Source organism: Pteronotus mesoamericanus, unplaced genomic scaffold (genome assembly GCF_021234165.1).
Source record: "Pteronotus mesoamericanus isolate MK-2021 breed Mesoamerican mustached bat unplaced genomic scaffold, CSHL_Meso_final scaffold_31, whole genome shotgun sequence".
In the NCBI taxonomy this organism is placed as follows: Eukaryota; Metazoa; Chordata; class Mammalia; order Chiroptera; family Mormoopidae; genus Pteronotus; species Pteronotus mesoamericanus.
The window spans coordinates 13,652,501-13,667,081 of NW_026555312.1; the positions used below are offsets into that span (position 1 = coordinate 13,652,501).

The 14,581-nt window shown below is 40.0% G+C and overlaps 1 protein-coding gene across 5 annotated transcripts in view; it reads left to right on the forward strand.

The window, feature by feature from the left end:
- The window catches only part of ATXN1 (ataxin 1), a 386,576-nt gene that overhangs the window by 80,679 nt on the left and 291,316 nt on the right, over nucleotides 1–14,581 (forward strand). For all 5 annotated transcript variants that reach the window (XM_054591866.1, XM_054591863.1, XM_054591864.1 and 2 more), the window contains one exon: nucleotides 11,419–11,544. The gene's annotated coding sequence lies outside the window, so the exon portion shown is untranslated. The remainder of the gene's footprint in view (nucleotides 1–11,418; nucleotides 11,545–14,581) is intronic.

Genomic DNA, 14,581 nt, shown 5'->3' on the forward strand with positions numbered 1-14,581 from the left:
TTCTTCCAATTCTGTAGGTCAGAAATGCAACACAGGTCTTACCATGCTGAAATCAAGATGTCAGCAGAGTTGCATTTCTTATGGGGACCCCAGGGGAAAATCCATCTCATTGCTTCTCCCAGTTCCTAGAGGCCCCCAGTACTCCTTGGCTCGTGGTCCGCTCCCTCCGTCTTCACAGCCAGCAACGTTGCATCTCCCTGCACCTTTCTCCCGTGACCACACCTCCCCTTGACACTGCACGGCTGTTGTGCCTCTTCCCTCCACTCTCTGGTTACATGCTCCCTTCGGTTACATTAGCCTCACCTGCGCAGGCCACCCCGCCTCAAGGCTCTTAATTGAATGACACCCCTGAAATCCATTTTTCCAGGTTATGGGCATTAGGATGTATACTTTTGGGGGGTGGAGGGTTATTCTGCGTACCACAGAAGCCAGCACATTTCCCAGCACTGCATTTCACTGACTTGAGCTAGATAGTATGAAAAAAGAAGGGTAGTAAAATGGTTTGAAATAATCCTGTTTTCGGTGGTACAATTTCAGTGTTTTAGAAGCGATTTTTCTTTTAGTTATTAATACAGTGTGACATGAAAACATTTGAAGGATGTTGAAAGTAATTGTTAAAATAGGCAAAGACACATTCCAATAGAGAAAACAAGAGGGAGGAAACTCCAGAAAGGGGTTCAAAAACTTGAATGTGCGACTAGTTAGTATTCACTTGGGGGTAAGGGGAAGGTTTGTTGAAAATTCAGATTCCTGGGCCCTAAGTGGGGTGGGGCCCAGGCATTTCATTTTTAACGAGCACTTTCCTCTGATGCATTCAACATAAAAGGTTCTCGGATCACAATTTGAGAAATAAAACAACTATTTTAAAATAAACATATTTTAATAATTTAGTATAAAATGAAACCATTGCATAATACTGACATTAGAGGACAGAATAAACGAGTACATTAAGTTTTTGACAATTTTGTCATTCCAAGTAAATTTGGAGGAAAGTGATTTATTTTTGGCCTATCCTAAACTTATTATATTAAGCCATACTCAAAACATGTAATGATTTTGAACCTAGATTTTTCTTGTTAAGATTATCATCTCTTCTGTGTGATGAGGTAATTGTGATGATATAGAGACGATTTTGGCTTACTAATGTTCAGCAGAAGCTAGTGACTCTTGGAGATGTCACTGACTCTCTGAGTCCTTTTAAAATCAGCTATAACCAGGCTATCATTACAAGTTTGTTTGGAAGCTGAGAGATAACATTGATGAATTTCTTAATACCTCGTAGTTACTCAATAAATATTAACTCTAGAAACAGACTGACTAATTTGATCTTTTCCTGGGACTTTCATTTTAGGAATAGAAACTCAGAGTTCAGAATTCCTACCCACCTTCTCTGTGGAATCTTCCAGGATACCCTCTCCTGCTTAAAACAGTTCCCTCTCTTGGCGTTCCACAGCCCTTGCCCTGTTCTCTCGTGTTACTGCGAGCTGCGGCATTTGTGTGCATGCCCACCTCGCGGACGGACACTTGCCCTCCCGAGGGCGCGATCCGTATCAGAGGCTTTTCACTCCAGGCAGACGGCTGGCAGAATTTCTTTCCAAAGTACATATTCAATAAGTGTGGTGGTGATTGGACTAATGTTTAGACAATTACATTATCTGCTTCCCATTTCTCAGATGTTGTCTCTCGCTTATTTAGAAATTTAAAACTTTGCAGTGACTTTTATAAAACAAAATTTAAGCATTTTATGATGCCATGTCAAAAACCAGCTAGAGTAAATCTGCCTGAATGAGGGTGGTTTATAATCTAGATGGCACATTCCACATATAATGTCCAAATGAAATATAACATCGAGTTGTTGGTATGTGGTTGTGGTGAGCAGAAGCAGTTATTGTACATTTACTTGGTAAAATTCATATTCATATCTTGTCAGTTTACAGTGAGCCAGAGATTAAAAATAACATTTGTTTCTGTTTTAGTAACTGCTTTAAAAAATATCCCAAATCGTTTTATTTTCTTTAGCTTGACTTCTAGTAGTGTTTTTAATATGTGGCCTTTCAAGCAGTAATGAAATGCATCAATGCAACTTGGCAGTGCATAAGAGGACATGCTTCTAGGATTATTCTTAATGATTAAAAGTCATATTGAGTTCTTTAAAAAAAAACTGACCCAAAATACAGATGAGCCAAGTAAACTCAAAAGGAAATCTGTGAATGAAATGTTTGTTCCTGGCCCTTTGCATAACTCTCCACATCCATTTTCTCCAGCTCTCTTCTCTCTTGCCCGTTGACAACAAAAGGGGAAGGCTAGTGGTCTCTCTTAAGTGTCATTTACCAGTGTTTTTCCCATTCCGCCTCCCTCTTCAGTGACAGTTTGAAGAGTGTCCTATAGTCCTCCCTGGTTTTCAGTTCAGGTAGGGCAGTCATCGCACTTGTGTGTCCCAGAGGCAGCTCTGGTGGCAGTCTGCAGAGTTGATTGACGGCTCGTGAGAACAGTCGGAAATCTCAATGGGAAGGCAGGAGTAGCAGGTGAGAGTAGAGGCAGTAATACTGGAGGGTGGAAAGGGAAGGATTCAAGGAGAATGACCAGGAATTAGGATGGAGAGGATTGGGGACCCGCTGACTTGTGGAATAAGGGGGAATGCAGAGGTATTGATTCTGGTGTTTCCAGTTTGGGCAACTCAGCGATGTCAGGGTACCGGGAAGAGGCCTAGGGGATCCTTTAAAGCAGTGGGACCCCAGAGCCTCCTACCATCCAGCGTTGCTCCACTGCTTTCCCTGATCCTGTAGCTCACCCTTTCTTCATTGAGGTCTTAGCTTTTGGCACCTTCAGCTTCACGTGGGTGGACTGGGGTGTCAGGTATTCAGAAGTGAGAACAGGTGCGTGTGGGCAACACTGATGTGAAAGTGGATGGAGGCAAAAGGGAAGTGTTAGTCTACAGTTGTCCCAGTGAATAAAAGGAAAGGCAGTTTTTAAAATGTTGCCAGCCCAAGATTGCTCACTTCAGATTTTAAGAGCAATGGGAGAAGTTTGGCGTTCATCGAGCAAGAACACCAGCCTTTCCCTAAGCCATGGCAGTGATTCAGAGAACTTTGTTTTGTAGTGCAGCACACCGAGGGATCTACCAAGATAGAAAAAGAGAACAGTGCTTCATAAACTATAATTACTTAAATGTTGCCATAAATAAATATTTTAAATACACTGAAATGGCAACATCAGGAAATGTGACTAAGAAGTCAGTATGTGATACACCCTTTTCCCCACCTTTGTGGTTGTTGAAAATTTCCACCAAGAATGACATATGCAAAGAAGGTTAAGATCAGGCTGTTAAGTGTCAGAGGAAGGCCACAGTCAGCATGGTTCTGTAGATCCAGGGATGGAGCTCACATGTGGGAGTCCAATGTTTAAGTTAAGAGTTTGTCGCAGGAATTAGGTATGAGCCATTACAGTGGCTTTCCTTTCTTAACTTTTGTACAGAAGTTTGGCGTGGTAAATAAAGCAAGTTTGCTCCTAATCATGTCTCTTAGAAATACAAAGCCTCCAATTTATTTGGCTTGTCTTAGAGAAAGGGGAATTTTCTAGGAGACTGAAATGCCTCATAGTTCGACAAAGTGTCGGACTGTTGTTATTACCACTTGATATTAGATTGCACCATTTTGTACGAAGCAATTACGACACCAGTAGAATGAGCTGGTGTCTCCTGTATCCTGCAGCCTGTGGGTGACAGACCCTCTAATATTCCTTAAAAAGCTCCACGCCAGTCTGTAGCATTCAAGTTGAAAACAGAGATGTGCAGAACACTTCAAGGGGACGTGGGGCTGCAGGTAATGAATGTCACTTGAGTACGTTATTTAGTTTCATCCGCCTCCATTTCTTCATTCATTAAAAATAATGTAATGAAAGTGGCCACCATCTGGGATGGTTGGAAGGCTTAAGGAGATAATGTAATTTGAGGGTTTAACACTCAAATATTAACTATTGCTAATATTATTGCATGTGTACATTAACACCCAAAGTTAACCCGAAGTGTTGTTTAGTAGTTCTTTATAGTTTTTAAATGGTTAGTGGTTTATAATTACATAGTTACTTCATTAACTGATTTCATGATACGGGTCTTTTTGAATCTCTCTGTCCGGGCACTTAAAAAGTTCCTTGTCTTCAGTGAAAACAAACCCTTACTAGATTATCACAGTGTAAAGAAAGTGTTTGCTAAAGAAGCCTAAAACATGTACCTTTTATAGATTCTTACCTGGTAGAATCCAAGTAAACAACTGTTTTCTTCACAGGGGACCCTGTCCTCCTGTCCCTTCGTGGTTTATGGCACAGCCCTGGGCGGTCTGGGTAAACAGCCCATGTCGGGTTGAACCCAAAGGTTGCTAGAGAGCTAGGGCTGGCTGGACTGGCTTAAGTCAAGGGCAAGAAGGAAACTCCATTTTGTGCTCTTACATCTGGGAGGGACCTGTAGAACTTAGAAAGTCTGCTTAGTTAGCAGTTCTCACCTGGAGAACCCCCAAGACTTCTTGGACAGGTGAGGGGTGGTGTGTAAGGTCAAAACTATTTTTATCACAGTACTAAGAAATTATTTACCTATTTCATTCCCATTCTCTCACAGGTATAGAGTGCAATTTTTCAGAGGCTAAATGATGTGTGATAATATATAATGAAATGTATCTTTATTTGGAAGATCTGCATAACTCAGTGAACTAGCATTATTTTCCAGATGACCCGTACTTAGGTGTTAACACAATGCACCGAAACTGCAAGATAAACCAATAAATTTTAATATAAAAGATTACAAAGAGCTTAATTGATGTGTTTCAGATTCCAAATGGCCCTAATCTTTATGAAACTACCACTTGTCAAGTTTTGGTCTAATATGAAAGAATTTCCACAATAAGCTGAGAATGAAGGCTGCATTTTCTCCCTATACTTCAAACAATGTATACAGCAAGTTGAATTTAGAGACACATTTGAGAATTTAACTGTTTTCTATTAAGCCAGACATGAAAGAGATTTTTGAAAATTTAAATGTGTCATTCTTCTCATTAACCGTTTTTTTTGAAAAATGTCTTTTTTTCATAAACAGATAAGATTTTATGTATTGATAACGCAGTGGGTTTAATTATTGTTTGTACTAAATGAATTAATACATATTTTAAAATTCTCATTTCTGACACAATAAATATTGTTAAATACAGTCTGCCTGATTACAAGCTCTTTGGGGTCTTCAGTCCATTTTAGGGAGGTGAAGGGGACCTCTGATGGGAAAGTTGGAGACCCACTGGCTTAGAGTGTTGTTCACAAGGGTGCATTCTGGTCAATGCGTGTCTGCTGGTTGCTTATTTCTTTGGAAAAGTGTTCTGTGGTCAAGTATATTTTGGGTCAAAATGCATGCTCTCTTCCCTCTTAGAGATTTGCAGTACATATTAATATATCAAAGGCTCTCAAAAATGTTTCCCAAATCTACTTCAGCCTTTTTAACCCTCCTTTTATTTTTAGCACGATGTGACGTCCCACAGCGGACCGTGGCATTCCATGGAACACACTGACTAACATATGATATATGCCACTTCCTCTCTATTTTTCAAAAATAAAAAGCAAGGTTTAGCAGGTACTTTTTTCAAATCCATGCTTTACTTAGAGGATGGCCCATATATGCTTACCAGCTAATCTAACTCTCTTTTTAAAAAGAAAACCACTCGTATTTCATCATATACTATTTTGCTTATAATCTTCAGAGCTGTTTGTACTTATGTTTCCAAACTCATATGTTTTGAAAACTCTGTTTTAGGCATTTTTGTGTGTTAATGAGTAGCATCTGCTCCTTGTGTCATAAAACAAAGTGATCCCATCCCACACTAGCTGCCCAAATTGCAGGTTAAGTCCCAACAGCCTAGCGGTGGAGCTATTACTACTGTTTGGTATTTTTAAATGGCAAAAAATACCATCAGTGATGCATCATATGCCTTTCTAAACCACAGTCACTTTTTGTAACAGAAAGATTTATAAATGGCAGTGGATTTTGTTGTATCTTTTTTTTTAAATGATTCTTTCCAACCCTTTGGTTTCCATTGGTTGTGGGCATAATCCTAACAAGTAAAGCAAAAGTATTCTGCAGAGCGTATGAAGAACGTGTTCCTGACTGCTGCTTGGTAGGCATTCCCTTCCTGAAAAATAAAGTGATACAATAATCACTATCAGTTCCTTTCTGACAACGATGCTATTCTCAATTCTTATCGAGGTAGAAGTTGAGAGATCGTTTCTTTCGCTTTCTGCATTTCATGTATCTGTGTCAGGCAAAGAATGGGAAAATCTTCATTTGTTATAATAATTCAGTGGAAAATAGTCATTGTATTTTATATAGTTCAAAAACTTTTTTTTTTAAAGTTTTGGTTGTGCCAGTTCCTACTTAAAAACTAAATATTGTTTGACTCCTTCATGACTTTCTATTGCCAACTGAAAATTTATTTTCCCTTATCATTTAAAAAATCAAAGCCAAAGCTACTGTGGTTATCTACTTCAATATTGTATTGTTTGTTATTTTTTAACCACTGAGTGATTTTAAGGAGAATTCTTTACGTTTGCAAGAGGGACATTCAGTATGAAAGCAGAGTTAAATTCACCAGACTGAAATGAAAGACCCAGACAGAGTTTGCTCTTCAGACAGCAAGAGGCTACCTTTCCATCTCCTTTGACAGTTGAATACAGGATATAGTATATTCAGGATACCAAAAATACAAGAATTGTGGAGCTATATGGCAAGTTAGGAAGTATAGTGAAGATGCATATGGGCCATTAATCGTATCAATTGGTGTAAGCACTTTCTGCAGTGAAAAGTCAAGTTTTAGGTATGCACATCGGAAGGAGGAGAAAAGGTTATTCTTAGAGGGACCTTGTCATGGAGTCATTAAGAGCCTGAATTTGATTCCCACTTCTACCACACATGTATGGTATTGGGCAGTTATGCAACTTTTAATAAATGTTATATTTATTTATTTCCAGAGAGAGGGGAAAGGAAGGAGAAAGAGAGGGAGAGAAACAGGAATGTGTGGTTGCCTCTCATGCACCCCCGATGGGAGACCTAGCCCACAACCCAGGCATGTGCCCCAGCTGGGAATTGAACTGCAACCCTTTGGTTCGCAGGCCGGGGCTCAGTCCACTGAGCCACACCAGCCAGGGCCAGTTTTAGTGATTCAGTTTTTCCAACTGTAAAAATGTCATAACACTTCTAGAACAGTGCTTTGGACATTGTAACTGTATTGGTTATCTATTGATGTGTAACAAGGTACCCCCAAAATTTGATGGCTTAAAACAACAAGTGTTTATTATCTCACAGTTCCTGTGAGTAGGAGTCTGGGCACACTTTGGATGGGTGTCTCTGGCTCCAGGCCTTTTGCAAGGCTGCAGTGAAACATACCTGAAGGATGGCCAGGCTCACTCACATGGAAGCTAGCAGACCAAGCGGGCCCCTCACGGGACAGCCTCACAACCTGCTGGTCAGCTCCTCTCACAGTCTCTAGTCCAGGAGAAAATGCAAGAGAGAACCCATGATGGAAGCCACAGTCTTTTTGTAACCCAGCCTTGGCAGTGACATCTCATTACCTTTGTTGCTCTCTGTTTGCTAGATGCAAGTCATAAACTTCAGTCTACACTCTAGAGGAGAGGACTAGACTAAGGCATGAATAACACCAGTAGGGTCACTGGGAGCTATTTTGGAGGCTGCCTTTGACAATGCATCCTTTAACTTAAATCTACTATCCATGTGTCTGTGAATTCCAAACTTACATATCCATCTATTTGATATCTTACTAGGATGTGTGTAACAGGCATCTTAAACTTGAGGAAAAAGGGAGCTGCCTGATACCTACTTCTCCCATAGTCTTTTCTTTCTTGGTGAATGGCAACTCCTTTTTTAGAGATGGTAATGTCAAAAACTTGGAGGCATACTTTTTAATGCTTTTCTTTCTCTTTACCCCTTGTCAAATTGACTTGGAAGATATATCCAGAATCTTACCCAGTTCTTGCTACCTCTTCCCCCGATGTCACCGTCATTGCCCATGTTTTTTGCAGAAGCCTGATAGGTTCTGTTTTCAACCTTTGCCAGACTGTCCTTCATTCAACAGGCAAAATGATCCCCCAGAACATCAGGGCAGGTCATTCTACTGCTCCATTCAAAATTCTCTAGTCTTCTCATTTTACTTAGAGTAACAAGCCAAAGTCTTTACAATGGCCTACAAGGCTTTTCATGATTATAAAATTATTTTTCTATATTTTGTGTAAGATGATGTATGTATGCAGTATAACAAATAATGTATGTATGGCAGTGTAAATACATATTTACGTGTTTATTTAACTTAGCAAGAAGTTATTGTCTGAATGGTGTTAGATAATGATCTGACACTTTCCAAATGAGGAGCTAATTTTCCCAGAATTGTTTATTGAATAGAACACTCATTCCCCACTGAGCTAATAATCTACCATGAATCTATTTGTCTTTTCCTGTGTAACCTATGCCTAATGTTTGATTTTAGAATAAAGATAGAACTAATGGATCATATAAGATATAATGGTGTTTTTATACGTTTTGTTTGATATGATATACTCAAATACATATAAAAGACAATTTGAATTTTATAATTGTGAATTATGGAAATATTTACTCTGTCCCTTTATTTGATTAAAAAAACTAATTCTTCTTAACAGATTGTGACTTATATTTAAAAATCCAGTTAGATATAAAACTAAAACTAAAAGAAAGAAAGTCTCATGATTTTTAGGCCATTGTTTCTGACATATGTTGATATACTATACTTAGCTGCTGCTTCTTATAACTGTTCAGAAAATTATCACAGAAATGCTTATAAAATGTAAGAATCCTGTAAGGATATCATCTGGCGTGAAATTCTTGTTTATTTGGTAACTTTCAGAGTTGAGGCCTAGCTGTGAATGCTGCAGGCCTCTGGTGTTCCTGTCTCCTTTCTGGACTTTTGGTCTTATCTCTATTTATAACTTCAACTGGCAGACAAGAAGGGGTAGGCAAAGGAGAATGAACTCAAGCCAGTTTGTTTTGTTGCTTATGAGCAGCACTGCTGAAAAGTTTGCCAAAGAACGGAAGTATATTGAAATTCTTGCTTAAAATGAGGTGTGTAGAATTTTCAGTGGTTTCCTTTTTATAAAAAACCTTGTCTCATTTTTGTGGAACTATGTGTAATTGAGGGACAGCTACAAATCACAAAATGAATCACTTCCAAGTCCTTCATCTCTACAGCGTTAGAATGGAAAATCTTGTCACTTAGACGAGTCCTTATTTGTTTTTTTTTTCTTTCCTTCTCTACAAATAGTGTAGGCATTGCTCATCTGGGCATCAGACTTTGGCAGCCAGTGAAGGGCCCTGAGCTAATAATGGAGCCATTCTGCCTCTCCCAGATAGATTTTGCTCCACTTGGTGACAAGAATATGATCCAAAGATGAATTTTTTTCTTTAGGGCAAACACAAAACAAAAAACGAGAGTTTTCCATACTGTGCAGAAGTATTGTGCTTCTGGTACACCTTTTGAACCAACATCACATTCTATTCCATTCAACAGCGTTATGTCCAGTAAGAGTCAGTGGGCATAACTGACTAAACCCAGAATCTAGTCAAGACACAGATTAACTTCCTGTGTGACTCTAAGAGTCCATCAACCTCTCTGGGCCAGCACCTTTATTTGCAGAAGAACTTTGAACTAGATGACAAAGACCCTTCCTATTCTAGAATACCGAGATAACTGGTAACATAAAAGGGAAATACATCTATTTATTTTTAGTATTAAATTTACTAAATTTAATTTAATAAAAATTAAATTTATTTTTAATAAATAAATAAATTTATTGGCTAGTATCAAATAGCCAATAACTCGCAGTTGGCTTGCTTAAACTCTTCTTCTCTCTCCAAATTCTGTTTTTACCAAAAAGGTAAAGATAGTTTGTCATGTTTTGAACTTCCTGGCTTATGTTGATTCTATCAACATGTTACTGTTACACATTTGAGTGGGAGCTGAGTTACATTTCATGAGGAGTGCTCAGACAACTAATAAAATTGTTATAACCCCCCCACTTTCGGTGGGTATTGATAGCATTGAGGAACGAAAAAAGACCGCCATTTTCATGCAGTCACTCTTCCAGCAAGACTGAAAATATAATGGCCTTAATATCAACTCGCTTGTTTGAATATTAACCAAACACAGCTTTCTTCTCAAGTTTTAAGTGCCTACATGAACTTAACCACAGATTTAGACAACTCCCCAAAAGTCCTTTTAAAACCCGTTGAGTATTATTTAAAGTAGGAGCTTCAGAAGTATTTCAAGGAATTGATTATTCTCACAGCAAACTACTGAGGCATAAAAGCATACCCTCTGTTAGAGCTTGGTCAGTTGTCGATGAGATCTTTGGTGATTGCCTAGGACCTTTGGAATTGCATACAGAGTTTCGAGTTACCAATAGGAAGCAGTCCCTAGTTAGAGAGCTGAGTGACAGCCTTCCAAAATAGATGAGGAAGAGCTCATAATAGGCTAACAAGAGGTTGCAAACATCTTTTGAAGACCTTTTCCAGGCTTTCAAATGGCCATTGTCAAAAAACAAATGGGGGGGGGTGGATTTGACTAAGCATCAGAAGAAGCTAGAACAGCATCCAAGGACAAGTATTTTTAAGCTCACAAGGCTGAAGAGAACTTTTCAGAGCAACCTTGTCTCACACCGTTCTCCTGTGTAGGCTTTCTCAGCTGCTTTGAGTAGGGGTAAAGAGGCATGCAAATTTTAACCATTTGTTTCCTAGTCAGTGTGTTAAGTAAATGCTGCTCCAATTTGGGGGGAGAAGGTCTTTCTCAAGATTTATCAAGAGTAGAACGAAAACCATCAATTACTTGTTTGTAGTGGAAAATGGAAAATTTCTTCTCTCCTTTACTGTATTTGTGTGGCCCAATCCCAATAGCCCTTTATTTAAAAATATTTATAATAGATCAGTTAGTCTAAGTCAAATGGGCAGAATCAGATGGATTTTAATTTGAAATGAAACTTTCTCCACTTTTTACCATCAGTAAACTGGATTTCAGTATATTATTTAAACATAATGAATCCTTTATTCATTTTGGTTAAGTTGAAATTTTGCGAACACATTGCCACTGGCATGTATTATAATTTTGTAGATGCAGCAGCTACCTAGAAGTTGCTTTCTTTTCCTTGCCCCCCCCGCCCCGCATCCTGTATTTTAGGGTACTGTATCTAGATCAGTTGTGTGATAGCTTCGTTCTGGCAATTACCATGCTTGTTTGAGGTTATAAAATATACACTTGACAAAAGTCAGGGATTTCCCCCTGAATATCAACTGACTGCTTAAAGTGGCATTTTCATTCTGACTCGATGTTTTGTTTTGTCTTATTGCAGCATATTGGAGCAAAATGAAAGAGTTTATTTTGAGGCCTCCAACGTACTGCTGCTACAGACCATGAGCAAGAGAGAAAGCGTGGACTTCAGCCTGCACGAATGGTCTTGAAACACAAGTGGTTTGGGGTAAGTCGTCTGAAGGGCTTGGAAGTCATCAGCCTTAAAGTTCATCAGTCATCATTTATTTGGTGCCCAAGGACATCTTATTCAAGTGCATGGCTATTTCTCTACAACCAAACAACGGAATGTTTGAGAAAACTGTGCTCTAGTGATGGAGAGCAACTGAATTTACTTAGTTGTGTTTGTTTATCACATGTGCAGAATAATAGGATCTGAGTAGAATGCATTTGGCATTAGAAAAAGACCAAAAAGAGAAAAAAACACCCACACAACGAAACACACAAACAACAAACAAACTACATTTCTAGACACTTCATTTTAGCTGAAAGCCTAAGGAATTCATCATACAAGAGAAAGCAAGTTCAATTTGATGGCAAGTTTGTGGTCCTGTTGCGAAGCATTAGGAAGGGCAAAGGTGAGAGACATCGGGGCTTTCCAAGACCTATTCAGCAAATGTTTGTTGAGTACCTTTTAACTAAATGTGGTGCCCTGAATGACAGTCTTGGTTTGGGGTGAAATTGAAATGTTCTAAACTATAAATAATTCTAAACTACACACCAAAATAATGTGGACTACCAGGAAAGCTTTGTCAGCCTAGCTCATTGTATTTTTTGGAAACAGAGTCCTCTGATGGAAGTCCAGTTCTGCCCACCTATTTTGGTGACCTCCGACAATTTAGCCATCCTTTTGGAATGAGTCACCTCTGAGAACACGAGGACGTGCCTCCATCACCACGGTCTTATGCAAATTTAAAATTCAGCAGTCCACTCTAGTGAAATTCATTAAATAATTTTACCATTTGATTTTTGCTCAACAGAATTTATTGCATGCCCTGCCAAGTCATCATTTGTAGAGGGGCTTCTTAGATCAAACAGCGTGGAGGAAAGGGTCAGGCACCTTGGGGTCCCTTCTGCTTGCTGGCACTGATCCTGTGAACCAGCCCTGTGGTCAAGCAGGCCTTGCACTCTCTGTGGTCAATAACTTATTCCTTGTAGCAGAGTGTTATATGAATATAATATTCAAATACATGAGATAGGATTCTCTTGAATTATTGGTCTTTTTCTGTCGGGGGTCTTTTTCCTTCTGTGTTTGCTCTCACTCTGTAATGGGTTACCTGCCTGTCCTTGAACCCCATAGAGCCCCAAACCTTGTTTTACATGGGTCAGAATTTATTTTCCTTTCTTACTAAGCATCTCTTTTCTGAAGCAGAGCTGTGAATGACACTTTAAATGATGCTCAGATGTCACTCTTGTTAGCAGTGGGCTGTTTGCCCCAGAGTGTTGCATTATTTGTTTCATAACAGCATTTTTTTTCTCTTACAAATGTTAAATTATGAAGTGCAGGAAACCACATGAATGCGGCAGAATGAAAATGTAAATGGTGTTCTCTGGAAATGCCAGTTTTATGATTCTCCTGGTGACACTATCCTCCCTGCAGTCAACGCATGAAGCCTCGCTACCTGTTCATTAGTAGCATTCTTTCCCATGTCTTCATCTTCATTGATGCTGTATGGTGTAGTCACCTTGTCATGCTGAATCAGGAGGTTTGGATAAAATGATTGCTTGGGGCTCTAACTGCCTATCCAAGTCCTGCCTGTCCGCTAAGCCCAGCTCTCATTCACAAAGTCTTCCCTGAATGCTCAAGACTTCACTGCCCACCTCTCTTTTCTGAACTCCTATAACATAGGGAGCCAGCATCATAAAAGGATATATGGCTCTGCATTGCTTTATGGGTGGTTGCCATCACTCCACCTGGGTTGCAGACTGCCTGAGGGCTGGAATCTGACCGTAGCTCAGTGTTTCTCAAAAGTGGTTTAGCTCCAGGTCCTCCTGATGGGAATCACCTGGATGTATGTATGAAAGGTGTAGATTCAGCAGCACTAGGCTCGATGAGTCAGAGTTGCTGGGGATGTTGAGACCAAGAAACTCACTGACCGCAGATCTCTCTTTCGCACAGTGAGGTTTGCTTAACAACTGTCTGAGTCTACTTCATCCTCCTCTTTGCCTCCTCACCCACAGCATAGGGCCTAGGTCTCAGCACATCGTAGGTGCCTAGGAAATACTTGCCTGTTCATCTAAGCAGTATCACACCATGATGGCTGTATTCCCTCTTCAATTGCCTCGCCTTTCACTCAGGATGTGGAGTCAGCATATTCTCTGAACCCTTAAAAACCCCATCTTGTCTAGATATGTAGTGTTCCCCGCAGGTCCAAGGCTCTTTCATGTCTCTTTCTCTTCAACGACTGGCTCTGACTGTCCTTAGTAATGGCGTAGCGCATGCTCAGGCTGATAGAGCAGGAAGAGCAGATACAGAGAGCTCGTCTGGAGAAGCAGGTCTGGAGACAGGTCTGAGGGTGGGAGCAGCGCTGTGGTAACCTAGAATCTCTGTCCTTGGCTCCCAAAGCCACAGCTGCTGCCCTGGGCAGTTTATTTTGAATGATATTTCTTTCAGCTGTTAGGGCTCACAGGTGGTCAACTTTGGTGGCAGCAGAGCGGTTCCATTGCTCAAACGGATAAAGTTAAGCTGCAGTGGACACGCATCAAAGCACACACTGTGGCAGCGGCAGATTCAGGATTTGATCCTGACATTACCAGGCTGTAGTGGTGGCACCTGGCTCCTTCCTTCCCTCCCCCACCAAGGGCAAGCCTGGCTTTGGATGATGCAAAACAGATTTGCAGGGTGGTGTTGCATCTGGTGCAACTCCTGAATGCTCTTGTTGGTGAATGCAGCCCTGGTAGCAGAAATGACAGTTAGTTCAAGGTAGAAAGCAAAGAGAAGAACTCACAGAAGCCTAGCCAGCCTGCAAAGGAACAAGTGGGGTAATCTGGAAATTTATCAGCTGCTAAGGTAACCGTGGCCAAATGCATTTAATCTTTTTTTGCAACTTTTCTTTTTTTGACTCTTGCTTCTTGACAGTTTCACTTAGAGAAGTTCTGTCGATCCTGAATTAAATGTGAGGTAAAAGGTACATTTATGCACAGTGACAGGAAAACATCTTCTTGGTCTGCATGGAATTTTGATGATGGGAGGTAGCAGAAAGGTG